This window comes from Filicampus tigris, chromosome 8 (assembly GCF_054856515.1).
Source record: "Filicampus tigris isolate MCC_2025a chromosome 8, RoL_Ftig_1.0, whole genome shotgun sequence".
NCBI lineage: Eukaryota > Metazoa > Chordata > Actinopteri > Syngnathiformes > Syngnathidae > Filicampus > Filicampus tigris.
Genome location: NC_141224.1, coordinates 8,905,965 through 8,917,966, shown reverse-complemented (window position 1 = coordinate 8,917,966; position 12,002 = coordinate 8,905,965). Strand labels below are relative to the sequence as shown.

The following is a 12,002-nucleotide window of genomic DNA, read 5'->3' as shown; positions in this document are numbered from 1 at the left end:
ATGAACCTAAAATGACCTTTACAGGTGAACTTAATTTGACCTTTTTTTTAGCTTTCCTGCATTTCACCACACAGAAATAAGAGTTTACGCAACTGTTGTCCCTTGTATTGTCCCCCCACTTAAAGATACAAGAGAAAACAACTCAGCAAATTGTTGTTGTGCTAACTAACATGGTTGCCACAAATGTCAATAATTTGTATTTTAAAGTTGTTCCAACTTAAAGTACTGTTCTAGCCTGCCCCCAAAATACAAGTTGTGCTTTTTACAGTGTGGCAGCATGTCATTTAATGTATTCTTGTTTACACATAAATTAAGCAGTTAAGGTAGCCAATGTGAAGCAAACCGTGACCTTAAAACCAAGGAACATACCCAGACTTGATAGTTTTCCACCCCAATTCAGTAGCATGCAACAAGAGTGTGTTTAATTCTAAACTCAAACCCTCCCCTGACTGTGTGTCAGTATATTTTGCGTGAGGAGTTTTCTACCTTTGCCAAACTCGCCTCTCTAACGACCTGTCACATCTCGAAGAGCGTTTGGGTCGTACAGCGGGCGACGTGGCAGTTCCCCGACAGGCCCGTTGTTAGCCCGCCTGCCTTCACCTGGCACAGTGGCAATGAGGGATGTCGTCTCCGCTCGGTGGGTCGTTAGCGCCTGCCTCTGCAATCACCACTGAAGAGTGACGTCTCGGAAATTGAGGGAGAAGCAGGTGTGACCGGTTCACAAGTTCAACAGATGCAGCCGAGGCTGTGAATACAAATACTGTATATTGCCGTTCATCATCAGCCCCTCCCTTATATCACATATTTGTATACTCCTACAAGGGAAGTTCCTAAAGGAGCCCAAATCAAAAGGAGGTATCCTAGACGGATGAGTCACATAAAATTTTGCCACCATGATGTGAAAATGTGATTATCATTATTTCACGAATTTACCATGAATAAGGGGGCGCAAAGGGCACATTCATCACTGCTCACAGCTTTCATTTCCGCATTGCTGGATTTATTTATTTTTTTTCCACAAAATCCCATTGAAAACCGATGACTTTCAAAAAAGGTGTCGCAAACAGAAAGACAAAAAACACACACACCCTCGGTTTTGGCTGGAATGTAAATTTCGCTGGGGGCTAGCGTGATATGCTGATGCTTCCAACTCCCAAAATTGTATTTTGTTCAGCAGTATTTTGAAACTTGGTATTGGGCCTTTCGTACTTGCACTTAACACAAGCACACACACTGCTTAACCTTGCTTGTAATGGAGACATTTCCCGTTTTTAACCGTTATTGTCAACTCAAATAACCTCATCAGTGACCTCACTATGTTTTGAAATAGAAACTGTCATCTCTGTGCAACCAGGGCACCCTTTCCGATGAAATACAGCAGCTGCAAGCTATTAGAAAATAAACATAGAGTAGTACGTGCCATGTCTAGGCCTCTTACATTAAACATCCAAGCAGGAATGTATTTCCAGCCCGGAGGAGACAAAAACAGGAGCGCGGCTACATGCGCCTGTTGGGAATACCAGTTTGAGTTCGACTCTCTGTGACCCTCGTTAGCATAGTACCTGAGGTCAAACACAAATGAGTTACTTAGCAACAAATTTAGGCCACGCATAAGAATTAAGACGCGTTCCTTGGGATTTTGTGGTGAGCCTTGGGCTTTCATCCAAACTGTTTTTACGCCTGTGTTTTTATTTCCATTCATTAGTAGGAGTGGAACCAGAGGCTAATGGATTGTAGTGACTCGCTACTAAAGATTCCGTGGGACCTTCCCCAAAAAATGGAGATTTGAGTCACTAAGTGGAAAGCAGCATACATAAAAGTTCGACTTTTCGGACAACTTAATGCTTTCCCTGTCCCAACTTCAGATTATTCAAAGGCTTCAAGAGGGAGATTATTCAAGGATTCAGGGAATTCAGAACAACACACCTGTCCACATGATATGGCATGAAATACGATACCTGAGGTCCCTGGTTAGCCAAAGATTATGCTAAAAAATCTGAGGTTGACACTGGTGGTCTTTATCACACTCTATTAAGCATTTTGCCAGGTGCTAATTTTGCAATTCTGCTCCAGTGTCAATTGGCGAGAGACGGGCAAGGGAATCATACGCTCACAAAAACTGCAAAGTTTACTTAAGATGTCAAACGATGATAGAATAGAAAAAAGGAAGTGTATAGTCACTTTTGGGGTACACTGTACTCTATATGGGTACAGACATTAGTAGATAGAAACAAAGTACCAATACCATGTTACTGTACTTAAAGATGAAGTCAACCCTAACATATTTTTTCAAGAATATGTTCTATGCAAGCCCACTAGTTGAAACAAGTCATTCTGATAAATATTGCGTTTGTGCAATAAGAGTTAATCCACCCCTTTTTAGCCATCTGCGGGGGCGGCCATTTTGTCACTTCTGTCGACTGATAATGACATCCCAGACCCTCAGGGCTTAGGTAACCACCAATCACGACTGACCTGTTTTCTGAAGCTGAGCCGTGATTGGTCGTTAACGGAGCCCTGAGCAGTTGTGATGTCATTTTCAGTCGACAGAAGACAAAATGGCCGCCCCCAGAGATGGCTAAAAAGGGGTGGATTTTGCTTTTTGACTCATATTCCACAAACGCAAGATTAATCAGAATGCCGTATTTCAACTATTGCGCCTGCTGGGAACATATTCTTGAAAAAAATGTGTTTGGGTTGATTTTCCACTTTAAACAGTTTTTAGAGGTGTCTGTACTGTATTTTACCTGAGTATTTATTTTTCTACTGACTGTTTACTTTTACTCCCAACATTTGAAAACAGAGCTGTACTTTCTACCATTGACTTGACTTACCCAAGACAAAATGACTTGCACCATGTAGGTTAAGGCTTGAGACTTGTGACTTACAAATGTCGATCCCATCTCAGTCTGACTGGAGGAAACAGGGAAGGATAGGCGGCTTTCGACCGGTCGTACGACTGTCGGATGAATTTCTGGCGTGTCAGGAATGTGGTGGATCCCGACGATAATCTCCCAAAAGCCAAACCTTTTACTGTACGGATTTCAGCATTAGGATTCCAAGTCCACAAATGGCGTCTTCCGTAAATTATGTTGAAAATTTTACAGCTCAACACAATTTTATTTATAGAGCACTTGAAAAACAACCTCAGTTGAAACACAGAGATGTACACAAACACAAAGACAAATATAAAGCCTAAGTCAGTTGAACAGAACATAATTTAATAACATTTAAACAAGTCAAGCTCAAAACTATAATAACAAATATGACACAAAAACAAGAGTTTCGATTTGCACGTCAGCACCTCCAGGTCAGCTGATGTGAGGCACAGGGCAGGAGCATAGCGAAAGTCTTGCAATTTCACAACCTCTGAATCTTTTGCTGCAAAGTTGAAGGCACCCACAGTTCAAAGTAGGGAAACTTTGCTTTGTTTTATGCTGTCTTGCTTTTGCTTACCTCACCTATCCTCTACTGCAGGAGAATTTGCCTTTCACTACCATGACGATTGTGGACAGAATTGCAGTTTACAAGACTGGAAAAAAAAAAAAAAACAGTGCTCATAAGAAGGTGAAAATGGATTGCATTTTCCTTCTTGGAAGCAGCACTTCACCACCAATACGCTGGATTGCACTTGTCAATTAGTGTAGAGGATGGCCAAACACAAAAATTTGTTTACATGCTTCTTATCGGAACTCATGCTAATCTGAGTGTCCAATATCGATGCTCATCTTAGTTTGTGGCTTCGACATGATACTGTGCCCGTGTAGTCTCATCGTTGCTTGGAAATGAAGGACTTTCGCCAGGCCTAGATGCCAAATCATGAGCTGAGAAACTCAGTGTGGAGGCAGTATTAAATGAGCAACACTATTGGCTCGCTTACAGGCACATTTTAGGAGATGGGAACTCACAAAAGATTTCCTTGATTGTCTTATAGCACACTCGATAGGTTGGCAGGAACTGCAGAGACTAAACTGAATGGCTTGTATAATAATAATGATAATAATATATGAATATCCATAATGTTCTCCTATGACTAACAACTAATACAGAAAAGTTTGAATTTTATAGGGTATTTATTATTTACAATGAAAATCAATAGTTTGTCATGTCGCTTCATTAGCCTGCTTTAAGGGGAGGTTTTGTCTCAGCAAACAAACCACTGCTCACCCCATGCAGTGTATTTCAGGACAAAGCTGATATTCAGACATAAATCTGCATAGCATGGCTCAGTGACATAGTGGCCTATCGGAAAAAAAAAAAAATGTTCGGCTGCTGTCGCAATATGGACGAAATAAGGCAGAGGCGGTGGCGGGAATCCTCTTATCTCACTCTAAATAAAGTTTTTTGGATGAAGTATAATCTCTAAGCCCGGCGTGCTTGCTGTATCAGTAATAGCCAGGTTTAGTGTAAGCTGCACCATTTAGAACAAAACTCTCTTTGGCATTGCGCTCGGCTTGGGATGGATGGGAGCGTTTAGCAAATGCGCAGAGGCGTCTCTTACGCCACCAAACAGATCAATCTGGCTCAGATGTGGAAATATTTTTTAAATGGAGTGCACTGTCATGGCATCACTCTGTCGGAAAACCATTAGAGCCGCAGTGACGTGGAACAGCAAAAGTCTGCGCGAGCTAATTTTTCCACTTTAATATTGCTTCATTTCCGCTTGACTGCCGCCGCTGTTGATGTGAATGCTAGTCACGAATACAGAGGCGGCTATTTGGTTTGAGCCCCCCTGCGTTTACTGAACTCTATAAACTATTGAAATCGGGCACAAGACAAATGCACATTTAACAGATATAAACTCTTTCATTCCTCAGTCCAATGAGCTAATCAACAACCAATAGGATGAGATATGGCTCCAAGAGGTTGACACGGCATGTTGCACTAATGTAATATTTATGTGATCTTAATATGTGATGTCGATGTTTGAATGTTTGTATTTGGGTATGTTAATTTTCCTCTATGACTATATCTTGAACCGTACTTATTATTTGACCAGTCAAGATTCCAAAAATTAAGTCAACCTAAGTAGAATCTCAAGACTTTTGCGACTTCAAACTTCTTCAAAAATAAAGTAAATTCTGCCAAGCGCGCGCAATTCATTTGTACTTATAATTTAGTGCAAAACCTATAAAAGAAGAAGCTTATTTGCATGCCCAAAGGCTCTTTGCGAGGTTTCCCATCCCAAAGTCTCCAGGTAATGCTGCAGGCTGAATTCGGGAAACATCTGCTCTCCAACATTTCTCGCTCTAACTCCTACCTCTGTCAAAAGGAGAGTGATTTGGTTTTTTGGGTGGCGGGGTCTGGCAAAGGTCTCATCTCCGCGGTATTTCGTCGTAACTCGTCTGCAAGTTAAAAGACAAACAAATCCAGCGGCTGTATTGCGAGCACTTAAGCGTCATTCAAACTTGCCCATTATTCCCGGGAGGCAGCCCCCGTGACATTTACCTGGAGCGAACAACTAGCTGCTTATTCTGACTTTTTTTTTTTCCAATAATGCCGCCAAGGCTCAGGGATAAATATCCCACCACCCGTCAGCATTGTCCTTAATCTTTCATCTCCCCATCTCCTGTCGGTCAGTTGCGTTTTTGCGTCGTCGTAGGACAGTGTGGTGTAAATCTAAAATGAGCATTCTAGGTCAAATGGAGTAGTCAGGGAAAGTCTGTACTTAGTATGTCATTCACTAAAACACATGTAAACACAGAATGATTTGATGTAGTCAGGGAGTATTAAGCCTATTCCACTTGGAAGTGTATGAGAACATGACATTAGTGTATTGGCTCTTACGTAACCAGCATTGCTTGGGTGATTGAAGGTCGCAGTGTAGAGCTGGATTCCTCAGATGTATTGCTGGACAAATGAATGGCCATTTTGAGGGTTTTCCATACTCATAAATGCACGAAATTTTAGAGCGGCGTTTGTCCCGGTGAAAATGTACAGTAATGTTGGGAATATGTTTGAAAATTCTGTCCTTAGAGCCATTTTAACAAAGCAACATGGAATGTGGTGAACATGTCTATCATGAGTAGACCCACAAAAAAGTCTCAAGAAGCCATACTGGAAAACACACAGGAAGTCAGCCATTTTGGTTTGAAACAGCCATTTAATGCTCATTTTCAGGGGTCCTTCAAAAACAGATTAATCCTAGAAATGTTGCCCGATTTGGGAGCACCTTTCCTCCATCTAAACTAGACAGATGGACTTTGTCAAATCACAAATGATTTTAACTTTTGTCATTGTGTGTGGGCGGAGCATGGCAGCAAAATTTGATGACTCCCCATAAAACGCCAACAGGAAATCAACTGTAGCGCACTATGAAATTTGGATAAAATTCCGTCCCACTTCCTGACCTTAAAGGAATTTCAAGGGCTAAGTCAAGGCACACGTCAAAATCTGTCAATGTCAAGGACCTCGTGGCATTACAGCGGACATTTAATGTGTACATCCAGAATGAATATGCTGCTTATCACAACACCACACACGTGTACGGTTAGACGGATAAAGCGCGGTTGAGGTTTTAGGTGTTCTTTGTGGGGCTCATTAAAAGTGACCCAGAAAGTGCCAGGTGTTCTCAGAGTGAAAGTGGCAGCGCATTTGCTTTGGTTAATTGTTAGTGACAGTGTTTGCCAATGCTCAAATTGATGGCCATGGTCTGTGAAATAGCATTGACGTCCCCTTCTCTGCCCTCTTTGCTTTTTCTTCTCATTGCCTGTCGTATTGCCAAAGCACTAATGAGCAGTGATTAGCCTAACAAAACCACAGCGACCATTTCTCTCAAGCTGCACACTAATAGCTAATTAGCATTTAACATACAGTATAATCATAGAGCATGGTCAAGTAGATGCATGTCATTGTGTCAAGAAACCAAAATACACATGAATGTTTTAGATTTTAGGGTTAATTTCCAGGTGTCCATAAAAGACAAACTCCAAGAGATTTTGTTTGTTTGCAGCTAAAATGTATCGATGTACACTTGACAGAGACTATGCTAAATTGCCTAGAATTGTAGTTGTTGTCTGATGGCAAAGTTTGATGAATCACCAAAACAAGAATAATATGAAATATCTGAATTGCGCAATGGGATTTTTTTTAAAAATCAGCCTCAAAGTCCTTTTTCATAATTAACGTGAACATTTACAGACATTTCTATTACTGATAGACCTACAAATGTTTCAAGAAGCCAAGCCCCAAAACGCACAGGATGTGTGCCATTGTGGTTAGAAGTGGTCATTTTAGAGTTATTTTTGTCCTTTTCTAGGGATCCTTCAAGGATAAATTTCTCATAGAAATTTTATCCAATTGCTGCCAAATTTCAAATCTGAAGAAACCAGGCCGAAAACGCACAGGAAGTCTGCCTGCCTTAGTCCCAGTTTTCTGTCCAAAACAGGACATATCCCCTGAAGCCATTTTCACTCAGCAACATGAATTTTGGTAGACGTGTTTTATATGAGAAGACCCACAAAAAGTCTCTTATTTTGTAGAAGCTATGTCTGAAAATGCGTAGGAATTTTGGCTCCAAGTGGTCCTTTTGGGTTGTTTTTTACTTTCCCAGAGCTCCTTCAAAGACAGATTTGTCCTTGAGACTTGGTCCGATTGCTACCAATTGTATTCAGGTATGTATGAAGAGTTTTGGTTTGACATTGCAACATGAAATTTAGTAGGCCTGTCTATCCTGAGTGGACCCACAAAAAAGTCTCGAGAACCCAAAACCATCAGAAGCCTGTCATTTTAATTTCAGGGTTTTTTTTGGCTATTTCCAGGGGTTCTTCAAAGACAAACTCTCTGATGGTATGAGATGAAGATTCAAATAATAGCCATAATTGCGGTACATCTTACAAATTTGCTCATGTAACTTATTACTGGGTATAGCAGTACGTCTAAACAAAATGCTACAATGTGCATTCAGTGACAGGAGGCTACTTGATAGAAATCACACTTGTAGTGTTTCGCTTCATAATCATCACAAGCAACGATTATTTACGAGGCACTGAGGAGTCGTAAAACGGCCGGCACAGCAGCAAACTCGCTGGTGATTCATCCGGTTATAGATCGGGCGATAATACTGACATCATGTGCCTCATTTAAAGCTGCTCGATGGCACAATATGAAGAGAAAGGGGTGACTGAAAGGACGCCATAGCACGTTGGCAGACAAGGTGGAGAGGATTTGCCGGGATGAAAAGAGGAGGCTCTGTACTTAGTATCAATGCAAGAAGAAACGAGTCACCAACGTTGAAGGCAGTGGTGCGAAATAACCACGTAAACATATTTTGTTACTGTAAAACTCTTTCTGTTGTTGTTTATCGTGACATTTATTGGAAGTGCGGCTGGACAGAATGAGTTTTGTGTGTGTTTTTATTAAGGAAAATAACACTCTTTAATCTTGTACTTTATAAAAAAAATAACATGCTGATGTAATGACATGACAATGGTCAACAGAAAATTTTAATCAGAGATGGCTTTATGTGTCCTTATTCCCTAACTGTTTTTTTCATGTGGATTTTTAAAAATGCTTTACTTGTTTTCAGGTTTTTGAGATATTTAATTTGTGTGGTAATTCATAGCCATGAAGTTTCAGAAGGAAATTCCACCTGTTGCTGAACCTAACCCTTAATTAGTAAATAATACTAAATATATTACTATATTACGTATTATGTTATTGTTATTATTATATTATTATTATTATTATTATAGTCTAGAAAAAAAAGGGGGAAGATTCTGGATCAGCGCAAAAAAAATCATCTCCAAAGGTGTACTTGCATCTGTGATTTAAAAATATTTATAAACATTTGTTGACAAATGTAATTTAATAGATTGTGAAGAAGTAAACATCATCACAGCCACATAATGTAGCAGTGGATAAAACATTTTTGTAATCCAGTACAGTATTATCGTTAAGACCAGTGCTACAAAACATTTGCATTTAAACTACAAGAACAGTTTGTCTTTATTCATTTAACCTTCATGCATTAATACATTTTACTTGAATCATACAAACTGTGTATTTGTGCGATTTGGAGTCCATTTCATTTACACTGTCTTAAACTTTTTTTTCTTCTAATCCAGTACAGTACATCTGTTAAGAAGAGCACAGTTTCGTTTAACTTTCATGAGCAACAATATATATTTCATCTTAATTGAAAAATAAATAAATACATAAAACCTCTGTGTTGATTTTTGATCAACGCTTAGCCATGATGTGCCAATGGAATTTTTCTTTTACATAAATTGACAATAAAAAAATATGTTGTACATTAATACATTCAAGAGTCTATACTTTTGTACAGATACTTAAAGGAATTAAATCAGTCCTTTTACTTAGTTGTTGTTGGGGTTTTTTCAAACAGAAGTATCTGTACTTCTACTTAAGTAGCCTACAGATGTCAGTACTTTTAGCACCTCTGTTTGGACCAAGACTGTGACAGTGACAGAGCGGCAGGCTAATCAGCAGTGACAAGGCCTTGGATTAAAAGCAGGACGGCAGATGGCCGGGGCGGGAGCAACCGGAACGTGGCGACCCCGCGATCTGCTTCAGTAAATACTGACGTCCACGGCACGGTAGCCTCGTGTCAGCTGTCATTCTCTGGTTACAAGAAGCTATCATGTGACCATTAAGAAACTTAGTCGGGAAGAAAAATCTCAGGGCACACCACCAAATCTAATGTGCAACAGTGCAACAAGTTGCCAAGATGCACAAAACATTTTGAAATGCTATGGGGACTGACAATAATTTAGAATAAGGAAGCAAAACACGTACATTTAAGGCAGGTAGCTGTCAGTGTAGATGTCTATACATAGAGCTTTAACTCCGAGTGGCTGCCATGTTGAACAGGGAGTACTGCGGTGGTCTCTATGTTAAAGCCTCAATTATAAAATGGCAAATGTGGTTTGTATCATAGCTGGGTGTCTGATGTTTCCAACAGCGCAATCAGCGTCAAAGTTGTAAAAGAATTCAACGAGTTTTAATGATATAATGTAATATATGTATGTATACACACACACAGTCAATCGAATGTTGTGTGCTGTTATTCATGTTAGTGCACAAATGCTAGCGCTAACACTTACTACTCATCAGTGTAGCAACAACAAGGATTTAAATCAGTTATTTGAAGGTCAATAGAAGCCATAAACCACAAATTTTTACTGGTGCTGATGGTGACTGCGAGTACACGTGTGAAAAATGTGTTTTTAATAACACAACTCTGAGGGATTACATGCATTTGTCTGGGATTTGGAGCCCATTTCATTTTAATAAGCGTGAGAAAGTCATCAGGGCAGCGTGTGTTCCACGCAGGCTGGAACAAATTTGACAACACACCCAGACACATGCAAATCCTCCATTTTGCATGCTCTCCTCAAGGTTGTGTTTCTATGTGAATGTGTCATGTGACTGGCTGAATGACTAGATAACTACCTGTCTTACTGACTGAGTAACTAACAGACCAACCAACCAACTGACTGACTGACTAACTAGCTAATGATGGTCAGACTGGCAAAATGACTGGCTAGTTAACAGACTGACTAGCTAACCGATTGACTAACAACCTGTCTGTGTGCCCGAGTCGCTGACCAACTCCTCGAGTGACTGGCTGACTAGCTCAGGACTGCCTGACTGACTGACTAGCTAACTGACTTTCTGACTGACCAAATGACCAAACAGCTGACTGATTGACGGAGTCACTAACTGACCAACCCACTGACTGAATGACTAACTGACTAGTTAAGTTACAGTCTGACTAATTACCTGAACACCGAACAGTTAGTCAGTTAGCTAGTGACTGACCAATCCACTGTCTGACTAACAAACTGACCATGTCTCAGTCTGACTGACTAGTTAAGTGCATGTTTGGCTGATGAACTGACCAACAGCTAACTGACTGTCTGAATGACCAACCAGTTTCCTGAATGTGTGATTGACTGACTATCTAAGCTAGAAAAGAACATATAGCATGCCCAGATAGTCGCAACAAATCCTCCATTTTTCAAGCTTTCCCTCGCTGTTTTTATGCGGATTTGTCATCGGTAGCTGGTGACGCTAGCTGTCACAAACATACAGGTAAATAACATCTCAGGTGGTGTCTGGGTCTTCATTCATCATCCTTTAATTCACTATCTATTCACGTGTTTGTCCATTAGCCGCTATGTCCTCCTTTGTAGGCTGCTATACTCACTTTACTATCCAGGGAAAAAGCACTTAGCTAGAACTTAAGCATGCTCGCACACACCTACACGCACACACCTACACGCACATGCATGCATATACACACCACGCGCGCGCGCGCACAAAAACACACACACGCGCACACAGTCACAAACAAGGGTGCACGTTTTATCCACTGAGAGAAACTTGGCATTTAGCTTAAAGATCGCGTCGATAGCTGGGCAGCTTCTCACGTGGTTTGGTCTGCATTGGTCACACGGTAGCTTCTGGCTCGTGTCACCTTGGAGCAGATCATTTATTCTTATTCTTTGTTATTAGTTACATTTACCTTGTTCTGATGTCACTAACTTTAGCTGTCATTATGTCATTACGTAAAGGGCAGAATTACCCAAAAGCAGAACAATCATGACTCATTTGATAGAAAAATCATGATGACAATGTAGGGCTGTAGGTCAGCGGTCCCCAACTACCAGTTGGGGGCTGCGGCCCATTTCGTCCCAGGCCGTACATAGATTTTTGCTGTTGTTGTATTTTTTGCAGAGCGTCCCCTTACAACCTCCTACACGGTCGATTAGCTTCTCAAGGACAATATTAGTTGAGCTGGTTGATTACATGTTTGAGAATTGTGATATTACATGACCAGTTGCGAGCTGTGTGCATATTTACTCCATCAGACACAAAAGAAATATGCGCGACTTTGGTTTGCAAGTTGAAGTAAACAGAATCCTTCAATAAATTAAAAGAGAAGCAGTAAACAGAAAGTAATAGTAACAATGACCGAACGTGCAGTTGATGTGCAAAGGCATTGTGGGTAGATCTCCAGCCTATCATCCGTCCTCACA

The 12,002-nt window shown here is 40.6% G+C and overlaps 1 protein-coding gene across 5 annotated transcripts in view; it reads left to right on the top strand.

Moving 5' to 3' along the window:
- thsd7ab (thrombospondin, type I, domain containing 7Ab) overlaps positions 1-12,002 on the top strand; it is a 126,570-nt gene that overhangs the window by 34,543 nt on the left and 80,025 nt on the right. The window lies entirely within an intron of this gene.